This window comes from Thermobia domestica, chromosome 15, assembly GCF_964235325.1.
Source record: "Thermobia domestica chromosome 15, izTheDome1.hap1.1, whole genome shotgun sequence".
NCBI lineage: Eukaryota > Metazoa > Arthropoda > Insecta > Zygentoma > Lepismatidae > Thermobia > Thermobia domestica.
Window position 1 is genome coordinate 127,339,300 of NC_137468.1, and position 23,658 is coordinate 127,362,957.

General features: G+C 35.3%; 2 protein-coding genes across 6 annotated transcripts in view; one reads left to right on the forward strand and one right to left on the reverse strand.

Moving 5' to 3' along the window:
* slif (cationic amino acid transporter slimfast) overlaps nt 1-23,658 on the reverse strand; it is a 638,367-nt gene that overhangs the window by 451,198 nt on the left and 163,511 nt on the right. The gene's annotated exons all lie outside the window — the stretch shown is intronic.
* Nucleotides 1-23,658, forward strand: part of LOC145671225 (uncharacterized) — a 315,575-nt gene that overhangs the window by 278,520 nt on the left and 13,397 nt on the right. For both annotated transcript variants that reach the window (XR_014128489.1, XR_014128490.1), the window contains one exon: nt 19,869-20,079. The gene's annotated coding sequence lies outside the window, so the exon portion shown is untranslated. The remainder of the gene's footprint in view (nt 1-19,868; nt 20,080-23,658) is intronic.

The following is a 23,658-nucleotide window of genomic DNA, read 5'->3' on the forward strand; positions in this document are numbered from 1 at the left end:
AAAATTGCGAATTTCAAGATGGCCACCATGATTGGCTAGTGACACTATCTAGTGCGCCGCACCGTTATCATCAGTATCTAAACTTTCGTCACTTTTCCGTAAGTCATTTCAAAAATAAAAAAAGGTGATGTGTGACTTTTGCCTAACCCTCTATCTATCTATCTATCTATCTATCTATCTATATATATATATATATATATATATATATATATATATATATATATATATATATATATATATATATATATATATATATATATATACACCTTGAATTAATGAAAAGTTGACTGCCAACTTTAATTTTACACTAATTTTGAATAAAATTATATAAAATATTCAATACTTATGAACAATCTTTCTTCCTGTTAAAGCTTCTAAAATTTTCAATACTTAGAACAAACTGAATTATTTTCTACGAGATAATTATACATCTATATGTTTGTGTGATTCAGATAGAATTATGTTAGTAACTTCGAAACGTCAGGATATACTGACTAGCAAGTGTACAACTTACGCAACTCCTTATATCATAATATACGATTGTGAAATAGCAATGATACCGGTTTAATCACAACGTAAGGTTTTATTTACTGTCTATAGTAGTCACATGAGATCATGAAATTTTACTATAGTGTGACAATGCTAGAACAATGTTAATAGTAGAACAACTCATTCATAGAAGCACTAACAATTTCTCAATACGTTCCATCAATTTTCTTAGGTAGATTTATGAATCTTTCTTACACAGATTTATGAATGGTTTAGCTACTGAAATCACTTAAGCCTAGAAAGAAACTAAGAAGATTTAAGGAAGCCTTTATCTAAAATTAAAGTTTTCATTCCCATCTAACATGAGATTAGTTCCATATAATATTTACACTTTAGTTCTGCATAACTTTGTGCTCCTTGACTGAAACGATTAAAATATTTCTTTAGGTAGCAGAAATGTTTGTATGTGGTCTGACTGCGACGTGAAAATCTTGTTAGCTACTTCAAATTTCACACATCAAATATACTCATGGAAAATGAAACCTATTCTTGAGATTAATATCCCGGGATGTATCTTTTAGGCTCACAAAAGCGATAAATTACGAATTGAATTTGTGGAATAATGCAGTGGAATGTAGAAAACTCACGAACATTTCGAAGTTGTAGCTTGGATATTAAGAAAGTAATTAGAGATCACAGAAACAATTTGAACATAGTCATTGTTTTAGATTGTATAATGTCCGTGTTGAAAACTCATTCGAATAGATACTATAGATAAACTGCTTAAACTACTTAACTGAATTTGGCTTCAATTTACTCACAGTATGTCAATATACAGTAGATACAATTGGAAGGTGAAATTATTGCAATATGAATAGTTTTAAGTAGTACTTTGAACAAAAGGTAGTTATAAACATTTAACTTTGAGTAGAACGATTATTGAGAATGATAGTAAAACTAAACTCACTGCGTGAAATTGGCCTTGTAACAATTCAATTAATAATTTAAATTACTTTATAGGCGAAAGTGAAATAAAATAATGAATTTCTAGAGTTGGGTCAGTTTATTGCTACATAAACTTTCAGTACAGGTAAATGTATAGTCCGAGAAAATTTCTTTTTAGATACCTATGGGTTATAGCTGTCTTCGGATATATGCCAATTCTTAAGTTTATATCTGCCAGAAGTCAAACTAAGTTTAGCAAGTAAGAGACCGAAAAAAAAAATTAGAATTTAAGTTTGGGTCTATCAATCAAATTCCAAAGACGATTCCACGAAAAGCAATATTATATACAGTAAAACCTGTCTTCAACGGACCCCTTATTAAACGGAAATATTTCACGGTCCCATGAATTTTGGAGAACAAAATGTGTAAAAGTCCCTTCATTAAGCGGAAACTGTGTTACGCGGACAACGGAAAGAAAAATAAACATTTAACGGAAAATTCTGAGTTCCGGACTACAGCGTTTAGATGTTTAGACATTCTGTGAGACATACTTTACACTGTTTGCGATAAAATGTTCGTTCTTTTGTTAAATATTTCTGGACAGTGTTGACCTTCTCCAAGCACTACTCATATTCACCCCCACAAATTGTCCTTAATCCCCGCAACTTAATCAAGAATCATAAGGAATGTCGGAAAGAAGAGTTCATTTTGAGTTTAACGTCCCGTTCAGCAGCGAGGCTATATGAGACGTGGACCTACTGATTAACGTGGAATCCGAACCACATGAGCTCCCGCCGGGAATCGAACCCGGGTCTACCCACGTCGGAAAGAAGAAAACGAGATAGAGGAAGAAGAGGAATACGATACCGAGTAGAATAATTACATATCAAAATGCTCTCAGAAGTTTAAAGGAACTGCAAAAATTTACCTTACGGAAAAATGATTCTGATTCACTTAGCATAATTTCTCACGCTAAAGTGTATGCGGAAAGTCAAGCAGCAATGTACATAGAAAACCCTGCTTGGCTATTAGAAAAATAAAGATAACGTGTGCATAGTATATTTTGTATTCATTTTAGTTTTTTTGTGTATTTATTCGTAGAAGAAAGAAGTACTGTAATCGAACAATGTACGTACAGCAATATATTTTCTCAGTATGTCCCTTTATAAGCATGTATTTAAAAAAATAAAAAAAGAAAGAAAGAAAGGAAGGAAAGGTCTACCTCTTCTAAGCGGAAACCTGACTTTAACGGAAATTATTGCAAGTCCCGCTCGATTCCGCTAAAGACAGGTTTCACTGTATTTGTTATATATATTGGTTATGATCAAAAGATTTTGAATATTCAAAGGAGAATTACCCTAGCTAGTAGATGAAATAATTTAAAAGTGTAATTCAACAAGAACAGAGTGTTATTGAGGTGTTGAATGGAAGTTGGGAAGTGAACGCTAGGTGTCATCGAAAAAATGGCCGAATGCATTGAGTGTGCGTGTGTAAAATAATCATTGGATATGAACTGAAAGTGTCATCTCCGTATAATTATAGAAACAAAGATCATTAGTGACACACTGTAATTCACTTTATATAATAAGTGTTTCTTATGGACAAGTGCAAAAGTGAGTTAGTGAAGATACAGTGAAATGTACTAGAACGATCTCCAAATCTGTTCTTAGGCCTAACGAATAAGATAAAAGTTGGTTGAGTGGCAGATTGGGTGAGATCAAAGATTTTTGTGCATGAACTTAGTGTATTTAGTGTAAATAGTATTAGAGGTTAATATTGTAGTGTTAAGATGGTTTATTTATTGTGTGAATTTAGGTTAGATGTCCCCTTTAAGCTAAGTAATCATATAATATTTCAACAACAATATGGCGGAAAGCATTCAGTTCAATACAGAATCATTAGATACATGCAGCATACAGGTAGAAAATGAAACTAATGAAGTTTCGGATATGGAAATTCAAGCAGATTCAAATAATCAAACACATGCAAATAATGTACCGGTAGAAAAAGAATTACAGTAAATAAGTCAGTGAATTTAACCAATACAAGTGAAAGCAAAGATGTAAACCCATCACTTGAAAACAGATATAGCGAGAATCACATAGCTCCATACTATGTATTTCTTAAATCTAATAAAGAAGAGCTCGGCTCAAAACACCTAATGTCTGTAAGCAGAAAATTATATTTAGCAGACATTGCAGGTATCACTAACTTCAAAACAATTGGTAAGAATCTTATAAAAATACACTTCGTTACCGGTAAAGCAGCTAATGCTTTCCTAACGCATCCAATTTTAAAAAGTCAAAACTGGATTGCATTCATCCCAAATTTTGCTGTTAATACGACAGGGTTGCTTATATCAATTTTTCACCTAACTCGACCAGTGCTGCCAACAGTCCCGACTCTGTCGGGACTGTACCAATTTCTGACATTTGTCTTGCGTCTAGACTGGACACTCGTCGCGACACATGTTGTCCCGATTTATAGATTTTACTGGGTCTTTTTTTTTTTTTTATTTATTTTTTTTTATTTTTTACACGCGCAGTTTTATGTATACAATCAGTTTAACAAATCTGGGTTGTGACTGAAAAAGTAGTCTTTAATTTATAGTTATTCCCTAATTGTTCAGTTGATAATGCAGCCGATTATGATTATAGTATATTCCATGCAGCGCTAAATATACTCTTTATGACAAGGATGTTGTAAAATAGAGAGAATCTGCCCATACAACAAAATCGTGAAACCATACGTCACTGTTTCGCCACACTTACTCCGCCCGCTTGCGAGTTTTGAAAACGCAGTAGACTTTCCTTATGGGGACTAAGTTGGAATCTAGATACCATCAAGCTAGTATGAGAAATTTATACATCAAAAGTCTCATTTACTCTAGACCGTAAATGAAAGTGCGGGGTGGAAATTCTTACACAAACCAATAAATTTTAGCTTCGAGAATGAAGAAACAATTAAAATATACTTTTGACACACATTGTTTTGAGGCAGAATTGAGTGTTTTAGACAAGTAAGAATGATATGGTAAGCATTGAGAGAAGTTGATAAAATTCAAATACTCTCTTGTACTTTGTGCGCTAATTGCAGTATGCCTGTCAATGTGTAGATAATTTGTTCACAGGATATATAGGTAATACAAATGGACTTGTGACTATGTCTTGGAGAATTTCGCCTCAAAATCTTAATTTATAGCCTTAACATTACATACGTGTGTTGCCACTTTGTAAGCAAATAAACCTGTCCGTTCTACTTATAGACGCGAAACGAGAGTTCCGTTGAACCAAGATGGAAGTACAAGGGTTGGCAAGTTTTTACTTTGTACCTTAAATTTACCTTATGGACGCCTCCCATAAGTTTTCCCAGTGTTAATTTTCCCTGATGTATACTTTATCCTCCCTATACATTAAACTTATCCCTATAAATTTACACACAGGTTTAGAATAGAGAAAACTTGAGCATAAACGGTCAGCAAACAAATGATCAAAGTAAGGGTGCCATACTACCCGATTTTAGTGAGTTGCACCCGCTTTTCAGATCCTATAATCGTTCCTCAGTTACTCTCTTTACCACGAAAATGCGCCAGCTTTTTCGGACTCCTGAAAAACTTTTTTTCCTGCTCCGCAACCACTAGTAGGCTAAGCAACAAGTCAACTATTGCCGTTTTATTTTCGCGTCCAATTTGTTTACTTAGCAAATTTAATGATTAAAAAAAAGAACAGTCACAATTCCCACCTAGTTTTTATACATTCAGAAATAGTTGTAAATTGAATTACGGTTATCTTCAGCATTATTTTCGCTTTTTTCTAATGTGCACGGTATATTTCATATATTGTGAAATAGTGGTAACATGCGTTAGTACAATGTCAAGCAGCAATTTTTAAAGGCGGTTAGAAATATACCAGTTCGACCAACTTCTGGAAGGCTCATAATTATTATATATTACGGTAATAACACAAATAATTATACATAAACACATGTTATTTTGTGTTTTTTCTAACTTTAGTAAAGATTTCCTTACAATTCGAGATTAACGTTTGATTAACCTTATAAATCATTAAAGGCAAGAGCTAATAACGTACTTTATTGGGAGATAGTCATTACTACAATATAGACTAAAAAGTTTTACTGAAATTAAGGCGTTCTGGCTTCGATTCCCAGTCGGGACACAAGTAGTTTGGGCCCCACGTTAAATTGTAGGTCCCGTCCTTCGGACATCACATGGAAGGCAATCTTATAAAAACTTTTAAGTTTTAAATCTGGTCTTGATACGTTGAACGCTGTGACATCTAGGCGAACATCTTTACACCGCAACGAATAAACAGATATCTAATAATAAGTTTTTTCTATGTGCATAGGCCATTAAATGTGTGAATCAACTCTAATTAGATTTTTTTTCAAGATCACATACTTTCTTGATGTTTAAATTTTATACTATTATAATTTAGTTTCGATTTAGCGAATTGTTAGCGTGCGCGACCTCAGTGTGCTTGGTTTCTAGTTCTATTCCTGGCAGGATAATGAAATTTTCTCGTATTGAACCAACATCATGACGCAATTGGGGAGTTGCCTGAATTAAGAGGCAGCAAACTTCGATCCAGAAAGCCAGAAATAATGGCCCCCTCAGAACTGATGCACTGAAACTCATCTTCCAGTTGAACGTGGGCCATCTGGTTGGACATAGTCTTTCATGGCTGTAGCATCAGGAAGTTTAAGGTAATTACGTCTTAAGAAATTTTATCAGTATTTCATAATATTGTGTAACTAAAGAAAACTGAAAAAGAATTTCATTTATTTCTTATATCTTACCTGCAATTCGCCTCAATTCTATGTACTAAAATAAAAAAAAATAAAAAAAAGAAGTAAAAGTACAATACTGAACTTCGTATCACAAAAGCCCATAAGGTACTCTGGCCTACAATATAGTCTACATTTCAGCCGGTGGTACCACATTATGCTTGGTATGTGTAAGTGCATGTGTATAAGTGTATTTCTTCGTTACGGCAATTATTAATGGTCTTCATGAAATATTTCTGAGTCTGTTACTGGTTGGAAGTACTAGATAAGTCTAGTATTGGTTTACAACGTGAGAAGATATTAACTACAGCCGAAGAATAGGTGAACGGTGGCTCAGGGTTAAAAGCGCTTACCTATGACGCGAGGCAGCGGCGCAAATCCGTAAACATTGGGGGAGAGGAACGGGTAAGACCGTTCCCATAGTCTTTTTTTAAGCGATGTTCAAAATATTTATGAAGTTGAAAAACAATGCTGTGGAAGATAAGGGCAGCAGAGTTGTCAACATTGGGAGACTAAGATTTGAAGCTTATTCTGGGGAGATATAAATTTCAACTCACTTTCCTTTGTGTCAATTGGACACAAATCACTTTTCTGTTTAAAAAGCATATTTCAAATCGGATTATTGAGGGGATAGTCCCCCCCCCCAGTTCCAAGATTGGAAGGGACATGTTCCCCTCATCCCCACGGGATTTGCGCCAGTGGTGCGAAGAGTCTCTGGTCCGATTCGAAACCATACGAGTTTGTGGTGAACAACATGGTGTTCGTAGTAATTCTCTGAGTTTGTACGTTTTCGTCCACATTCGCATTCCATAAATATCTTTCATTATGATATACTTCAATATTCATCCATTTCCTTTAACTTACAGGGTGTATAATCGTGGGACTAAAATTGAAAGATTTAATTTCCAATTGGAGAAATATTGTTTTTACAACTTCCTTAAAGGAGTTTTCTGTAGTATTATTTTCTATTCCCTTTTCATTGTTAAAATTGTTCTTTTTTTGTGATAAACGAACCTAATTTAAACACCTTTTAAAATGACTTCGAAAAACGCACACGGTCTTGCATAGGCAGTTAGTTAATTCTCAACACCGATTATCATTGTCATGAGAAGTATTGCTGAACCTAAACTACAGCTATCAATTTAAGATCGAAAAAAAAAAAAAAAAAACAGCTGTGAATAAAAACTATATAAGAATAGGTTTGTAGCATTAACGAAATAAAGAATTCAAGCAGAAACAGCAAGTACTATGACCTTGTTTAATGTTAATTCATGATGAAGCAATAATCAAATGTTTATAATGTGAAAAGCTCATAGAATTAAATTCTTGAGAAGTGATAGGCGAGTGTTAAAGGAAAGAAGTCTGGTTATTTTCTGAAATAACTTTTATGGATACACTTGTAGCGCCCCGGAGTGGCCCAATACTCCGAAACACCCTAGCAGGTAAGGTCAAATTTTTAGAACATAATATGAAAGAGATTATGGTAAATAAAATCACAATATGGATCGCTGGCGGATCCAAGGGGAGGGCGGAGGGGGCGAGTTTTTTTTTTTTTTTTTTTTTTTTTTTTTTACTAGCAGCATTTACCGTTGGGACATTCAAATATGGTCTTTTCCTGGCCGATCCAATCTGTGTGACAAGCCTAGCACAGATTGAATTGTGAATACTCCTTTCCCTGTTACCTTGAGGCGGTACAACATGCCCCAAAGGAGCGAGAATTTATTTATTTATTTTATTTATATTAGATTGATTTATTTACAAACATAATTCCAGATACAGCTGAACGCCAATTTACACTGGAATATCTAACAAACCTAAGAGATTGAAACATAAGACAATAATAATAATAATAAATAGCAACATCAAGTAATAACAAGAAAGGTTGGCAATACCTGACTAGAATTTATCCATTAAAATGACGTCGTAGTGCAGAGTTATATGCAGTTTCAGAATTAAATAAATCAACGGGTGTTTGTGATATTAAATTGTAAAACTTAGGAAGCCTGTAGAATAGAGAGTGCTGAACTATTGACAGTCTAGGTCGTACTAAATGAGAATGATGTGTGTTATGAGTTGGTCTGAATGGAATTAGGAAATACAATTCTGAGAGTAACGATCGTTGTACGAACAGCTGTAGGAAGGAGGATAAGACGGCTCACTGTTTGAAATAAAAATCGATATTTTAAAATTGTGTCCTAGGAAACGGATAAAAAATGGAATTCAGGTCCCGAAACTTCAATTACCTTTACCTTAAATAAAGAGCAATATAGAATCTTCCACGTTCCTTACCGAAAAGCTCTCTGAATCTAAGTTAAAAATTTTCGGTTGGTTTATTGATTGGTATATATTTAAGTCGTTTGTCAAAAGCGATGCTTTACAAAATTAGAATTTACAGAAATAGAATTTAAAGTTGGATTTGAACCTTTGTAGTGCGTTTGATGCTCACTCACCGAGAGTCAAACCACAGAACCTCATGTATCGGAGATCAAAGGTACGTTCGCTAGCTACTAGAACAACAAAGAGAGCCGTGACTTCTGGGTTCAACACGAAAACATTAGGAACGGACCAGGGATTCATTGTGACTTTTAATGGCATTTCATCTTTTCTCGGGGAATAACGCAAGCTGCAAGCTATTATTGTACGAAATTCATATATAAAAGACGAAGTTCTGAGTAAATAACTGATCTTCGCATAAGATTTCTGTTGTAGGGTATCACTAAGGAAGGATTTTTTGGAAACGCGAAGAAAGGAAAGGGGAATGGGAAGAAAATTAATTTAATAAGGTGGCATCTCTCCAAATCCCTTAAAGTTAGGGACTTGAGATTGATATTTGGATTTCTCATTTAAAATAATTTGACACGCTTTCAATGTTTTTTGTTACTTTGATACTTTACTACTATATACGCACCGAAACATAAACGTAGATTACGATCGTGTCATCGGCAGATTTTCTAGGAACAAGAAAGGACGTAGATTTGAGTCTGTGCTGTAACTTTCACAGAAATGGACTGCAAGGTGACTAAGGCCGTTGTGTGGTTTCCGTAGTTTTTGACCGTAATTATTTTCAACTCGTGGATATTCCCCGAAAGTTGTGAGTCTGACTAAAGTTGAACTACTTGTATGTATCTGAATGGCAAACAAAATCAAGAAAGATGAACGAACTCGAAAAAGTTTTTGAAATAGATCTTTTTTAAATCTTGAACTGAAACAAAAGGGCACAACTACAATAATAAAAAAAATATATTTTTAGTAAACAATTATATATTCTACATATGATATTTGATTTATTTAACGTGCCACGATTGTTTCTGGACAGCTAAAGAGACATGAACCTACTGATTATAGTGCAATTCGAACTAATTTTTTCGTTCAGTTGTATCCCACCGGGAATCAAACCCGGGACCACACGCACCAGAGGCAAGCGTGTTAGTTATTAGGCAAACTGAGTCCATATTACGTGTATATCTGAGATGAAAGAAATACAACAAGTTATACAGTGGTGCCTACCCCCCCTTATGTCCATGACGCACCCCCCCGCAATTGTCTATCCATAGGTATTCTTCCATGAAAAAAAATATTTTCGATTAATTTTTACCCCCCCCCCGTCAAACATATTTATATAGATTTTTAACCCCCCCAAATATTTCAATGACGCAGTTTGCGTCATAACCCCCCCTTGTGGGCACCCCTGAGTTATACGTTCTTTATTCTCTATTGGTAATTTCGTTTAAAAGGTGAGAATTTTTCAAAATTAAATTTTATTTTTTATTTTCTTTTCAATTATCCAACATTGTCAAATAATATCGCCAGTCGGTATGTTAAACGAAATATAGCTTGTATATCTATGCGGTAATGAACGGAAACATCACTTTCGTTTTACATTTCTGATCTTTCGTTGATTTTACTGTTGGCTTTGCTAATCTTTCAGTGGGTTTCATTTTTTTTATGTTTTTCTATTTATGCATTATAATGGATTATATCGTGATTCTATATCATTTTAATTCATGTAAAATTTATTCACATTTACTGCTAGATCTGAGAAAATTTCTGTCGAGTTTGTGTAACAGAAAGTTTAGTATTGATATTTTTGTTATTACATTATTTGCAGTATTTTATTGAATGAATTGTGCATTTACCTTCGTAGGGTTTTATATGGTTAAGGAGTACTGCAATGTATTAAATTTATAAGGATTTATATTTGCAATTCATTTCTTTATATGTTACTGCTGTAGTTTAATTTCAAACCGTCAATCTGGGTTCTTGTTAGAAGGAGAGTACAAGGTTTAAATTCAGTGATGATTAGTATTATGTATTAGAAAGTGTATCCATTTCATTCTCCTGTACTTGATCTGTGCCCTTGAGTGAGCAGGGCAGTTCTTTTAAGGGAAATATATCATCGAATTCTTATTTCGGGGAAAGCCACGAAATTCATGTTCGGGCAATCACTACAACGGAGAATAATCATGGAGCCATTAAAAACATCCTTGGAATTAAGTGTGAATATATATATTTTTTCAGTTTTCAATTTGCTGAATTATATCCTTACATAAAGAGAAATTTAAGCAATATGGAAAAATCGCTCCCCTATATTTTGGCGCATTTGGAACATTGTGTGCCATATAGACTACTATTAAATATTACTTTACAATTAATTTTTAAACTACGAAGAAATGCACGTAGAAATATCATAATGTGTTTTCTTATATGTTGACAGTTTGTATTATTCTTTATGTATGTATACTTTTGTTATCTATTTTTACGTAGACCAAGCCCTTTATCTCAACTGTTGCCCCGCAATTGTTATTCAAAATACAAATGATTAGAGGAAATTGTACACTCTTTCGTTAAAAGGAATGCCATTGTCAATACAATATTTTCTTTTGTGTAAGTACTGTGCAAGACAGCGCATCTGATATATCGCGGTGACACCGCCATGCCTTCGAAACGGAAGTGCGTATTTCATTTAAATTTGCAGAAAGAATATACTTTCATTATTATTATTATTATTATTATTATTATTATTAATAATAATATAAATTCGGGTCCCAAAATGGAATCTGGGAACCAGGTTTACACCCCCCTTCCAGCTCGGGATTCATATGCATCCCATTCTTGCAAATTAAAAGTCTGGTCACCTGAAGGCTACAATCATCTTCCAGGAAGTGAACCGCCCCCTCCAAACGATCCTTCTGGATCCGCTAGTGATATGGATATGTTGAGTCGCCAGTCTGAAGAACTGTACAAATGTGTCAAACACATAACGCAAAGAGGGCGCACAGACAACGTCCAACTATACGATGCTAACTCACACCTGATCTACGAAGAGGTGCAAGGAAACCCCACCTTCTCTCTTCTTAGTTAAACAACTATTAAACTTTATGCACACCTAAACAGTATTACCTTACCTCAAACTCATTTACGATCTAACCTATAAGGAGGGCTGTGGTGAGCAGACAAAACTCAAAATAAAATTAACTATTTATTGGATATACTATTGAAAAAGATCATTTTTAACTGTATTCATGCATGTATTTTTGCAGAACACTTAACTGCTACACTAAGGAAAAAGGTCAGCAGCTCTTGAGAACTGAGAAGGAACTACTAGTACTCCTCCTTAATAGTTCAAAAATTCGACATACTCAGAAAGTATATTCTTAGCATTTAAAAAATTCAGTATTCTTGCCACGAGAATAGCATGGCACACAGCCAGACCAATTGACTTTGTATTAACATATGAATATCAACCGTATAATAAAAATCCTATATTATGCACAACTAAATTGTCACTAAAGGGAAAAAGACAAATTATTGAAGCATGAAATTTAAACACAAATGTGTAGGCAATTACTATGTTTGCCATAAAAGAAAATGTGAAACAAATTACTATACACTAATTAACATGCGCATATATATATATATATATATATATATATATATATATATATATATATATATATATATATATATATATATATATATATATATATATATACAGGGTGGGCCATTTTAATCAACAAAATTGAAATACGTAAATATCATAGGGCATATCGATCCCTGTGATCATATTGTTGTGATCCCAGTGGCCTCCCTGAAGCGGTCTTGTGGGCTAACTTCAAACTTTCAAATAGTAACATGAGTCGAGCAGTACCTCGTTCGATAAATCTTTCAAAATCAAACATCTTGCAGGAGAAAACGATTGAGGTGAAATGACACTGTTCTCAAAAGTCCGCAGAAACATAGTATCCGTGTCAGAGAAAAGGTTTAGAACCCGTAGTATGAAAGCGATTGGAGATAAATCAACAGAAGAAAAACTGGAGTAGGTAACTGACGTACGGCACATCGAGAGGTGTTGTCGGGGTGACTCCAAGGGCCACCTTGAAAATTTCAAATAGCAACTTGAAGCGAGTAACATCACGTTAGATAGACAAATAATATTAAACAGCTTCTGTAAGAATATTTTCGACATGAGACACCGTTTTCAAAATGATCACCAAGACGGTGCCTGTGTCTAAAAAAACGTTTAGTGTACATAGTATGAATACGGTTAGAGATAAATTAAAATAAAAATTAAATAGGAAAATCACGGACGGCATTCCATGGCTCGGGAATGATACAACAGAGACAAAACTGTTAGAGTAAAATTGCCATAATGTATAGAGAGAAATCCAAGTCCTGCAAAATAATCTCTCCCTGCGCTCTGTATGTGAGTGGGGTAGAAAGTAACTGTGAAAGTTCAAATGAGAACTCTAGTTTAATTTGCAAATTATGGCAACACTACAAGTAGGTATGGTGTTGTTGAAACATTTGTTTGTAAGAATGACGCTGTAGTGACTACAAAAGGTGAAATTTTATTTGAATGGTAACGCATATCTGTATGGCTGAGTATGATTTGATGCGAAAACAGAAGGAACGTTATACGAAAGAAGTTGTCGAATAATGCAGTTGCTGGAACTTACAAACGTGTGAATTTGCTAATCTCCGTCGCCACAGAAACTTTTATGCAATGGTGCTGGTTATTCGGAAAGCATTTCGGGGATATACGTATGCACCGTTTCATCCCTGAAGCTCGCAATGTGACATGAGTTCTAATAGTTAATCAAAATATGTAAATGTGCCCATCCGCATTAATTCGGTGTACTAATTCTCTATCAATGAAGTCTGCCTTCCAAACCGCATTGAGTAGGTCAAGCGTACGCCCGAACCGATGTCCGGTCGGACATTGAAATTTTGAAGTTAGCCCACTGGGAACACAGGGATCACAACACTCGATATGCCCTATGATATTTACGTATTTCAATTTTGTTCCATTCATTTACCTTCCATGGTTTTCATACTACGGGTACTGAAGTTTCTGTACCATATCATGGCGGCCATTTTGAAACTGGTGCTCCATATAGAACATCTTTTGGCACAGCGTTACTTAATTTTCCAAGACCTTTCGAACGAGGTATTACTCGACCCATGTTCCCATTTGACATTTTAAAGTTACCCCCATTTACGGGGGGCGGAGAGGGGCACTTTTGGTGGAATTGGTTTTCCCCCTTAGCAACATATAACGTGTACTTCAAACATGTCTTCTATGTTTTATCATTTTTCAAATATTTCCGTGGATTGATTAAAATGGCCCACCCTGTATATTTATATATATATAATCCCGTATATATATATATATATATATATATATATATATATATATATATATATATATATATATATATATATATATATATATATAATCATAATCATAGAAAGTTGTAGTAAATCGAGTACTCATTACGAAGCATGACGTCATATTTGTAAGTAATCCAATAAACATTATTCTAATAGATTGATATAATTAAAGTGAGCGAGCGTGGCTATTGTAACCTTCACTTCCATGCAGATAGGTCGGAATTCAAATTACCGACTGATTAAAATATTATAAGGCCATTATATGGGCATAGCGAACACACATAACTTTTCACTCATCAGAAAGATGCACTTAATCATCTGGGCATAACTTACTTGCAAAAATACTTTGGCTTGGACAAAAGTGATAAAAGGGTAAAAGCAGCACTTGGTGAGACGGAATAGCACCATAAACTGTGTAGCATACAAAACAAGCGCATAACATGCGAACTGCTAGCATAACTTAGTCAGCCCGGGAATGGCCACCTAGCACAAGCTGGAGGAGGAAAACAGTGCATATAAAATAACTGAAATTGTGACACATTAAATTCAAATTGCTTAATTATTTAAGCGGTTTGCTATTCAAGCGAACAGAACTCAACATTGAGTAAGCATCACTTCAAGGACAGCACATGAATTGAACACATGTAGAATGAAGATGACCCCACCGTGGTAAAGATAAACATGAATAAACTAACTAGAAAACCACTTCCACCTTGGATGGTTGTTGACTTCGGACATTAAGTCTAGCGTAGGAGAGCACTGGGTGCTAGACCACTTGGAAACTGCGTAGGCTCGTCTAAACAACAAGCTATGCAAAGGATGAGCCACTAAAATCATAAGCTCAAATAAATTTGAGCAATATTAAATACACTCATCGAAAATGGGAATATTGTCGCTACGAAGGGCGACCCCAAATCAGCATCAAAACTCTTCTGAAAACTACCCTCATCATCATCACTAAAGCAACAACACTGCAACGAATCTTCGGGTATACTGATACTTGAAGCTTATGCGAAGTCGGGCGGAGCTTAGCTGGTGGGCTTCTGGGCATACGCTGCAGCTAGAAACGCAATGTAGCCACTTCACTGCGTGGAATGATGCAACGGTAAAAAGGATACACATTTTTGATATACCAATTACCAACACAGATTGCAAAATAACGTGCGTCCTGAAAGCATGTAACCTTGATGCGAAACTTAACTCCTCGGCCAGGGCTGTAAGCAGCTGGAGCGCTGCTCGCCATTTCCAACTTAACATTTTCACTTGAAGTTACCATTACGACCTCTGCTCACTGTCTATAAGAATGATGATATTAAACTGCCTCAAATGTAACTTAAAACAGTTATAAAGACATGAATTCCAAACTCCATGGAAGTAATGACTGTATTTCCAAGCAGGAAGGAGTCTGAAGGTGAGGATCAACATAACTATGTAAGAAATAGCTATAATAATACTTGACACAAAACTGATGCAGTCTTGGATTAGGACTCGTCAATTTTCCATTGAAATAGGACTACCATTGTAGAAACATATGCTTGGTTTAAAGTACACGGAACATGAGAAAGCTTCCACTGAACTGCGTGCCGACGGCGCGTGATTCATTCATTTTATAACACATGGGATAACAACTAAACTTCTGAATAAAGGGAGATTAAATGTTAGTTAGCACCATGAGAAGACTTAGATAGTTCGCTCACTTTGCAGTTAGTAGGCAGAACAGTGTGTGGGTTAGGGTTTCCAATGAAAGTTTACTCACTCATTATTATATTTCGCAGTGCTAAGAAAACAGGAAACAACGCTTAAAAGTTACTTTAAGTTTTGGACATATACTAGAAGTGACACTGCTGATAGGATGTTCGTAGACACTTTCACCCTGTTACGGCAAAACCATAACAACGATAATATAAGATTCCAATGATATCACATTGCACGTGGAAACCAGTACACACAAAGAAAGAGATCTAGTTTACCCATCACACTTGAAAACTAATAGCAAAACAGCCTACTAATGCTTTAGTTAGAAAACATATTGCTCCGTCTGCCACTTAAATCACCATTAGGATTTGGATGAATCCTGATGACCACAGAAAACACTATTCATCACTAGATTTAGACATACGTTCTGACTGCTTTAGCATGATATTTTAGAAATGATAGTCTCTCCTCAAGCGGAAGCTGCGCGCTTTTTTTTTTTTTTTTACAGAAACCGGAAGTCACAATGTTGCCAGCTCTTACAATGAGAAGTTTACACTGGTGGATTGAAATGTTACTATTATAAATTATTACAATTACTGAGGGCACTACACACTAAAGCTCAAACTACCATATACCCTTTCATTTTATGGGCATTCCCTGTTATTAGCCCCGATACTTTTTGATGCATAGATTTCTCATATTAGTTTGACTATATCTCCATTCCAACTCCTGATTGGCTAAACTCAGTCCCCGTAAGTAAAGTCTACTGCGTTTTCAAAACTCGCCGCCCACTTCGCGCCACTAAGATCGCATTGTTTCGATCCAACAAACATGGCGAAAACGAGAGTAACCCATCAGACGATTCTCGGATATCTTTCGGCTTTGAGTTCATAGGATGAAGATACGTGTGGGCAGATCCTCTATTTTATAATATCCTTGGTTTATGCAACCTTTACATAAGAGCGACTGCTACCGCAGTGGCAGTAACACTAGCGCTCACTTCAGCGGGTGGTCGCCACGCTAACTATACCGGGTACCGGCCGTCTGCTAGATTTGCCACCAGTGTCGGTGTCATCGTCTTCATTTTTGATTTAGCGCGCAATTGCATTCTTTACATTAAATTGTACTGTGCAGTATTATTCTGTTCTTCAACGTCAAGTTGTTATTTTTTACATACAATGATGGATGATAGTGAAGACATCAATAATGAATCATCCACATCGAAATTCTCGGCTAAGAAAGTAAAACGAGTGTGTAAGTTTCGTGCTAAATGGTTTGGAATAGCATGAGTGATTATCAGAGGTGGTCAGTAGTGATTTCTGTGTTAGGTGTGAACCTTGTAACATCACGATGATGGTGTAGAGCATAAGAGAAGGGTAAATGAGGGAAAATGCTGTAATTTAAAAAAATATCCCCGTGCAAAACAGCCTGGAAAGTGATAAAATTAACTTTGCTGGATTAGCTATAATATTTCACTTCGTAAAACATAATTTGTCTTATAATTCGACTGCAGCAATAAAATCTTACCCCAGCTAATTACTGATTCAAACATTGCAAAAACATCAGTTGTGAAAAGACAATATCTGAGTCTATTGTAAAGGAAGTGCTTTGAGCCCTGGCTGAAGAAGTGGCTATAGATTCTTTAAAATCCACGTACTTAGAAAACAGCAGTGACGTGTACTTTAGAGTAATGACTGATACTTCTAAAAATGTAACAGTGAAATGTATCCTGTTTATGTACAGTATTTTTCTTTCGACAAGGGTTGTCAGAACAAACTTCTTGATTTTTTGGATGTGCTTCAGAAACCTCGGATGCAATATGCGAGAAAATTTTAAACACATTAGCAAAATTTGATTCGGACATTGCAAACGTTATAGCTTTTAGTGCGACAACACGAATGCTAATCGTGTTAATCGATCAGCATACATATTGCTTAGGGGAAAAAAAAACAACTTAAAAGCCGGCTGCCTTGCTCATGTGTTGATGAATACTTTCAAATATGTTATGCACAAACTTAACTTCGACATTTACTGTTGTCCTGAAAATTTATACAGTCATTTTCAATCCTCTTCGTTGCACCAAGAACACTTAAGAGAGGTTGTTTAGGAGCCTAAAATCGGATGGAAGGAATTGAACAAACACGTTCCTACGAGGTGGTTGTCTTTTGAGCCAGCCATTGACAAGATTTTGAAAGTTTTTCCTGCTTTAATAGCAAATTTTTGTAAGTTTGGAGGAAGATTGTCCCAATGCACTGACGGGTCTACTTTGTTTGGATGGTGCTGAATCTGAAAACAATATTGGCTATTTGTAATATTCAAAAACTTCTTCGTATCTACATTTTTGTACTAACGTTTGTTCCATATTTGAAAAGCCAAACGTGACATTACAAAATTGCAGTACCACAGCAACTGAAATATTCAGCATTCTGAAAACTTTACGAAGCAAGCTTCGCTCAAGAAGAGACGGAAACTATTTTCGAGCTCACATGAGGCTTTCAAGAAATCCTTCTGATGGCCTTATTTACAGTGAAGCTGTGGCTGACTTCGAGAAATTCTATGATAAAGCAATTTCATATCTAGAGAACCACTGACTTCAACGGGGTAAACACTATGATTTCACCGCTGTTCTTAAAAAGGATGATTTCATACAATGAAGTAGTAGAAGCGGTCGAATGAATGGGAATTGACAGCAAGATTTCTCTCGACGTCGATGTGCTGTTGGATGAATTAAATGTAAACAAATCAGCCTTGCTCATTGTTGTCAGTTCTAATGATTTTACTGTTGAACAGAAATGGGTAAGCCTATTTCACAACGTAAGAGAAGAAAAACTCACTCACTTGCGAGCCATTGTGATATGTGCCTTAAGCATTCTACCATCAAATGCTTATGTTGCAAGTGTGGTTTCAAATATGTCGCTAAAATAGACGAATGTTCGGAGCCGCTGTTCTGTCAACTGAATGAGAGCTGAGCTGCTAATTACCTTAAAATTGGACATGTCTTGTACTGACATTATCTCTTAAGAGCAACAAGAAATTGATCGAGGCTACTAGGAGTATCGTAAAGTACATTTTGAAGCAAATGCTAAATTTTGTAGGATGTTCCTCTAGCATTTTTTAAATTTAAGTTTACCAAAGGGAACAGCCAAACAAAAAATTTGTTTAGTTGATAGTCTGTTTCAGTCATTCCTTAAATGAACTTGTTTGTGATTAAAAAAAAAAAAACATTCTACACAGTTTTCTTTTTAAAAGTTGTTCATGTTAAATAAAATAATTTAACGGGGAAGGAGGCTATAACACCGATTGTCCCGTTCAGATTTTTTCTTAAGAAAAGTTGGCAACTCTGGTTCATTCAGACTCGTTCTTCAGCTCGTGAGATGAAAAGATTAGATAAAAAGAATACTGAATTTCTATATATATATATATATATATATATATATATATATATATATATATATATATATATATATATATAAAGCTGTGAGCCTTGGCTCTATCGTTTCTGCTAATTCTATTTTCTTTGTCCATGCGAACTTAATCATTCTTATTCATTTAAGTTCTTATCTTACTTTATGATTGCACTGAAGAAACTTTTGATTAGATATCTATCACGCAGCTGCCTCTTTGCATATGATAATCATAACAATAACATGAATTGTTTTGATTTAGTTGATTGTATAACAGGGAGTATGTTTTGTAAGTCAGGATTTTCCTGTTGAGGATAAAAATCACATCCGCCTGATGCAATAATACTGTAGGTCATAATATTAACGCAACTGCCTTCACATAGGTAAATTCGAATGGTTTTATTCGCACCGGTCAAAACTACTTAAGTGTTTATGTGTTATAATATGTATTGATCTACTTCCGTCTTTGTTTAAATACAGCTAGGGGCGTCTTTAGGGGAGCAGGGAGAGGCAATACCCCCGTGTTTGAGATTTATATAGATTTTATCAATGAAGTAGTAAATCAGTGGAAAACGCGAAATATTACTTATATCAAAGGGCCTTGCCTTCCCCCCAAACAAAATCTGAAATGACGCTCCTGAATACATCTCTCTGTTGTATTTAAATATGCGAAACTAAAGAATTCGAAACAGAAGTAATCGCAACAGCGACTGAGAAACACGAATATGGTAATTTTTATTTCAATTATTTCTTGGAATTCTTCTAGTAGGGTCTATTATACAGTTAATAAAACACTAGGAATATTTCCTTCACGCACATCTATTCTATAAGAAATATATATATATATATTTTTTTTTTCAGGGATCTCTGCTCTCCAACTAAGAGTTTCTGATCCTCATACATATTTTTCTATCGAAGCTACGTTTTCCAGTCATCTTTGTTCGTTTCGACCTTAATTATCTGTATTACGAGGACTGTCCAGAGAGTCCCAGACGTTTTGGCCTACCGCAGCTGTGGGTGGGTAGAGTCACCACCTTGGTGTCAGAAGGTTGCCACATTCAGTCAGTGTTGGGTAAGTTACTTCTAAAAATGTAACGGGTTACAAGTTACTTTACTTTCTCTTAAAATGTAACGCTTTACTTGCCCCCCAAAAGTATCTGTGACCCTACTTCGAAAGTTACGCGTTACTAAGGCGTTACTTTTAGGTCCGAAACTTTGAATATGTGAAACAAATTCTTATTACTTAAATTTTTCGTAATACTACTACCATATTATTATTATTATTATTATTGCATGTCTTGAATCGCTGTATGTAGATGCAAGAACAAATTCTTACTTGACAGCTATATGAACATTTTCATATAATGTAACATTGACTAAAATGGCATACTGCGTTACTCGTAGGGATGGGCACGAGCGAGTTTTCTTTGAAATTCGACTCGACTAGAAACAGACATCATTGAGCTTAATTCGAGAACTCGGCTCGAAAAATTTTCTTCAACGACTCGAATTCGGGTGAAGTTTTCGAGTCGAGTTGAGCAAAATCCTGTGTGTAGTTTCGAGTACTCTCTTCAAGCATCCTACATAGACAATATAATTATTATCAATGATACTATTACTACTTCAAATTAATAATAATAATAATGAATGTATAAACATGAAAGATAGGCTGTTTGTATTTGAATGCTAAAAAAATAAATAAAAAATAGTTGATTGCCAACCTCAATAGTCGTGAAGTCTAGGAGTAAAGGGCATTGTTCACGAGCTTCTGAATTTGAGTTGAGGGTCTAGGTTGAGTATTCGGGCTTGAGACAAATATTGTTAAAAGTTATAAAGCGCTGGCAAAATATCTTCAAAACTCCTCGGCCAGGGTTTAGAATTGTCAACGACTCGAGCAGCTCGACTCACAGCTCATTCACTATCGAGCCGAACAGAGAAGTGCTAGAACCACCGGCTCAGTTGAACCGAGCTGAACTAACCTCGTTATAAAAATCTCTTATGGTCTCGTTATCGAGACAAGATGCGAGCAGTGTCCCCTCTCGTGAGCAACACTAGAAGTATTCCATATTATTGTTTGCATTTATCATGGCTTTCGTTTTCCAGTGTAAACCAGCCATGATTTCAAAACGAGCTGAACGAGCAAACCATTTATCAAACTCCACGTCAAAAACAGTGAATCGGCTCGGAACTCGACTTGAGAAAATTACGCTTGACTCAATTCGAAACTCTACTTGCATTCGAGTCGAGTTTTAGGTTGACTCGTGCCCATCTGCAAGAACTCCAATATTACATACCATCAACATTACATCAATAAAGTACGCCTGCTCATCAGAACACAGTTTATTTATATTAACCCCTTACTGTATATCGTCAATTATGGCACCCTAGTTGTTGATAAATATTTCCCGCCGGAGAACATCAGACACTTTACTCAAATTCTGTCCACCATCATCCTCAACTTTTAAGAAAAATATTCTTTCAAATGTTCGAACGGTAATATATTTTCGTTCTCCATCTTTATGAAAACACCAATCAAAGTAAAATAGACTATCGGTACCATTGATTTTGTAGTTCACTCACTGAATGTATTGATTTGGAGCTGTCAAAATCTATGACAAAATCTTCCAGGTGCTTGCAATCAGTACACGAGATTTCCCTGAGGCTGTACTCATCTTCCAAAAACAGCAAGTCGCACCAAGATCTTATCTGTTTCTCTGTGTGTCGGTGACTGACTGTCGGTGCTGACATACGTAGTTAATGCTCCATTGTTCCATTCTGAGAAATTCACTTACAGGAAAGAAACATTTGTTTCAGAAAGAAAAATACATAGATTGTTGTTACTCATCCGAATTGTAACGCGAAAAAAGTAACGCAAACTAGATACGTTACTTAAAAATTTGTAACTCGTTACCGTTAGTTACTTTGTAAAAAAATGTAACGCGTTACTAGGGAACGTTACTTGCGTTACGTTACTTCCCAAGACTGAACTCAGTACGCATCAGTGATGCCAATTTCTTCAGAGCCGTTTTCCCTTCACAAGCTTCAGAATTTCCCTTTTCCGGACAAAATTTCCCTTCATCTAAACCGTTCAAGTACTGTATTTAGTAAACGTACTTTAATCTTTTTCGCTTCCACCCCCTCACCCCAATCTTATAACCACATACAAGCAGATAACTGACAGCCTTCCTTTGAGCTTACGCAGAATTTAAACTTGATTTGTTGTTTAGGTATCTAAGGCGTAGCGATAGAGGAGGGGAAAGGATATGGAAAGGTGTAGGTCAAGACCTATGTTAAAGGTGCAATCTCTGCATTTGTCGGTGTGATTGAGGAAAAACCCTATAAATATCTCGGTCAGGACGGACAACCTACATAAATCATAAAAAATATAAAATAAATATTATATAAATTTAATTTTTATCCTAGATATCGTGATAGATTTTAATATGAATGTAATCTACGGTGCAAAGAAAATATTAAGTATATATTTGGTATGTACTTACTTAAGAGCAGCACTCCCATATTTACTGAAACGAATACGAACAAAGAAAACTAGCTGCTACTGTCTTTGGCTGTACATGAGGAATATTCGTAAGCACAATACAAAATAAATCAATGTTTAGAGATGCGGAATTCTTAAGAATTTATAATTCTGTGCGCACAGTCACCAGCAAATTTGCAAACTTACACAAACACACATACACTAATGCTCCGTTCAATTCATGCCGGAGACGCCTCCATTCTGCAATCAAACCGTTGCCATCAAGGTATTCAGACAAATGACTTCGAAGATGCCCGATATCTATCGGCTTTTGTTTTTTTGAATCGAGAGCTACATCCGCGCTCAAAAATTCCATTTCATTAAACAGTGGCGAGCCAAGTGGAAGCCGTGCTTATATCTCTGTTGTAGCCTCAATATAAAAATCAAGACAGCGAAGCCTAATAGCTTTCACACCTTCTTCAGGTAATTCAAGCAAAAAATCTTCGCATTCTTGCTCAAGAAACACTTCATCTAACGGCAGAAGATTTCTTGGGTTTGAAACATTTATGTTATATTGGTGTACTAATTCAGCTTGCAAAAAAATTTGGCCTAGTGTTCGAAATAATTTCCTTGAGTTTTGTGCGAAAATATGGAATCAAAACCTTCCGGGATTGAAAAAGTGCATTAAAGGAGTTGAGAAAATTTAGAGCATATTTTAGAAAAAAGTATGCTTTCGTATAAAAATTGTTCAGTTCATTTAAAATAAATTCGGAACTCTGTAGTTTGTCCTCGAATACAGCTAGTTGGAAGTAATTTTGAAGCACTGACCAATTTTCCAGTAGCCTTACAACGCACTGATGAAGGGATAACCACCTGGTTCCGGACACTTTCAAAATACTTTTTATCTTAAGGGCGTTGGCACTCTACTCAGAATTACTAAAGAACGCAAATTAACGAAATGATTTGAGTATATAACATTATAGCAATATATTTAATAGCAGTAATGATAAATTTTATGTTGATATAATCAATATGCGCTTATATAATTAATTAATAATTAATTAAAATTTGTTCTAATATAGTGAAATAATTAATAAAAATTTCGTTCCGAAACTTGAATATGTTATTCCCTGATTATTATTGATTAGAATGAAATGGTATTAAATTTTTCTT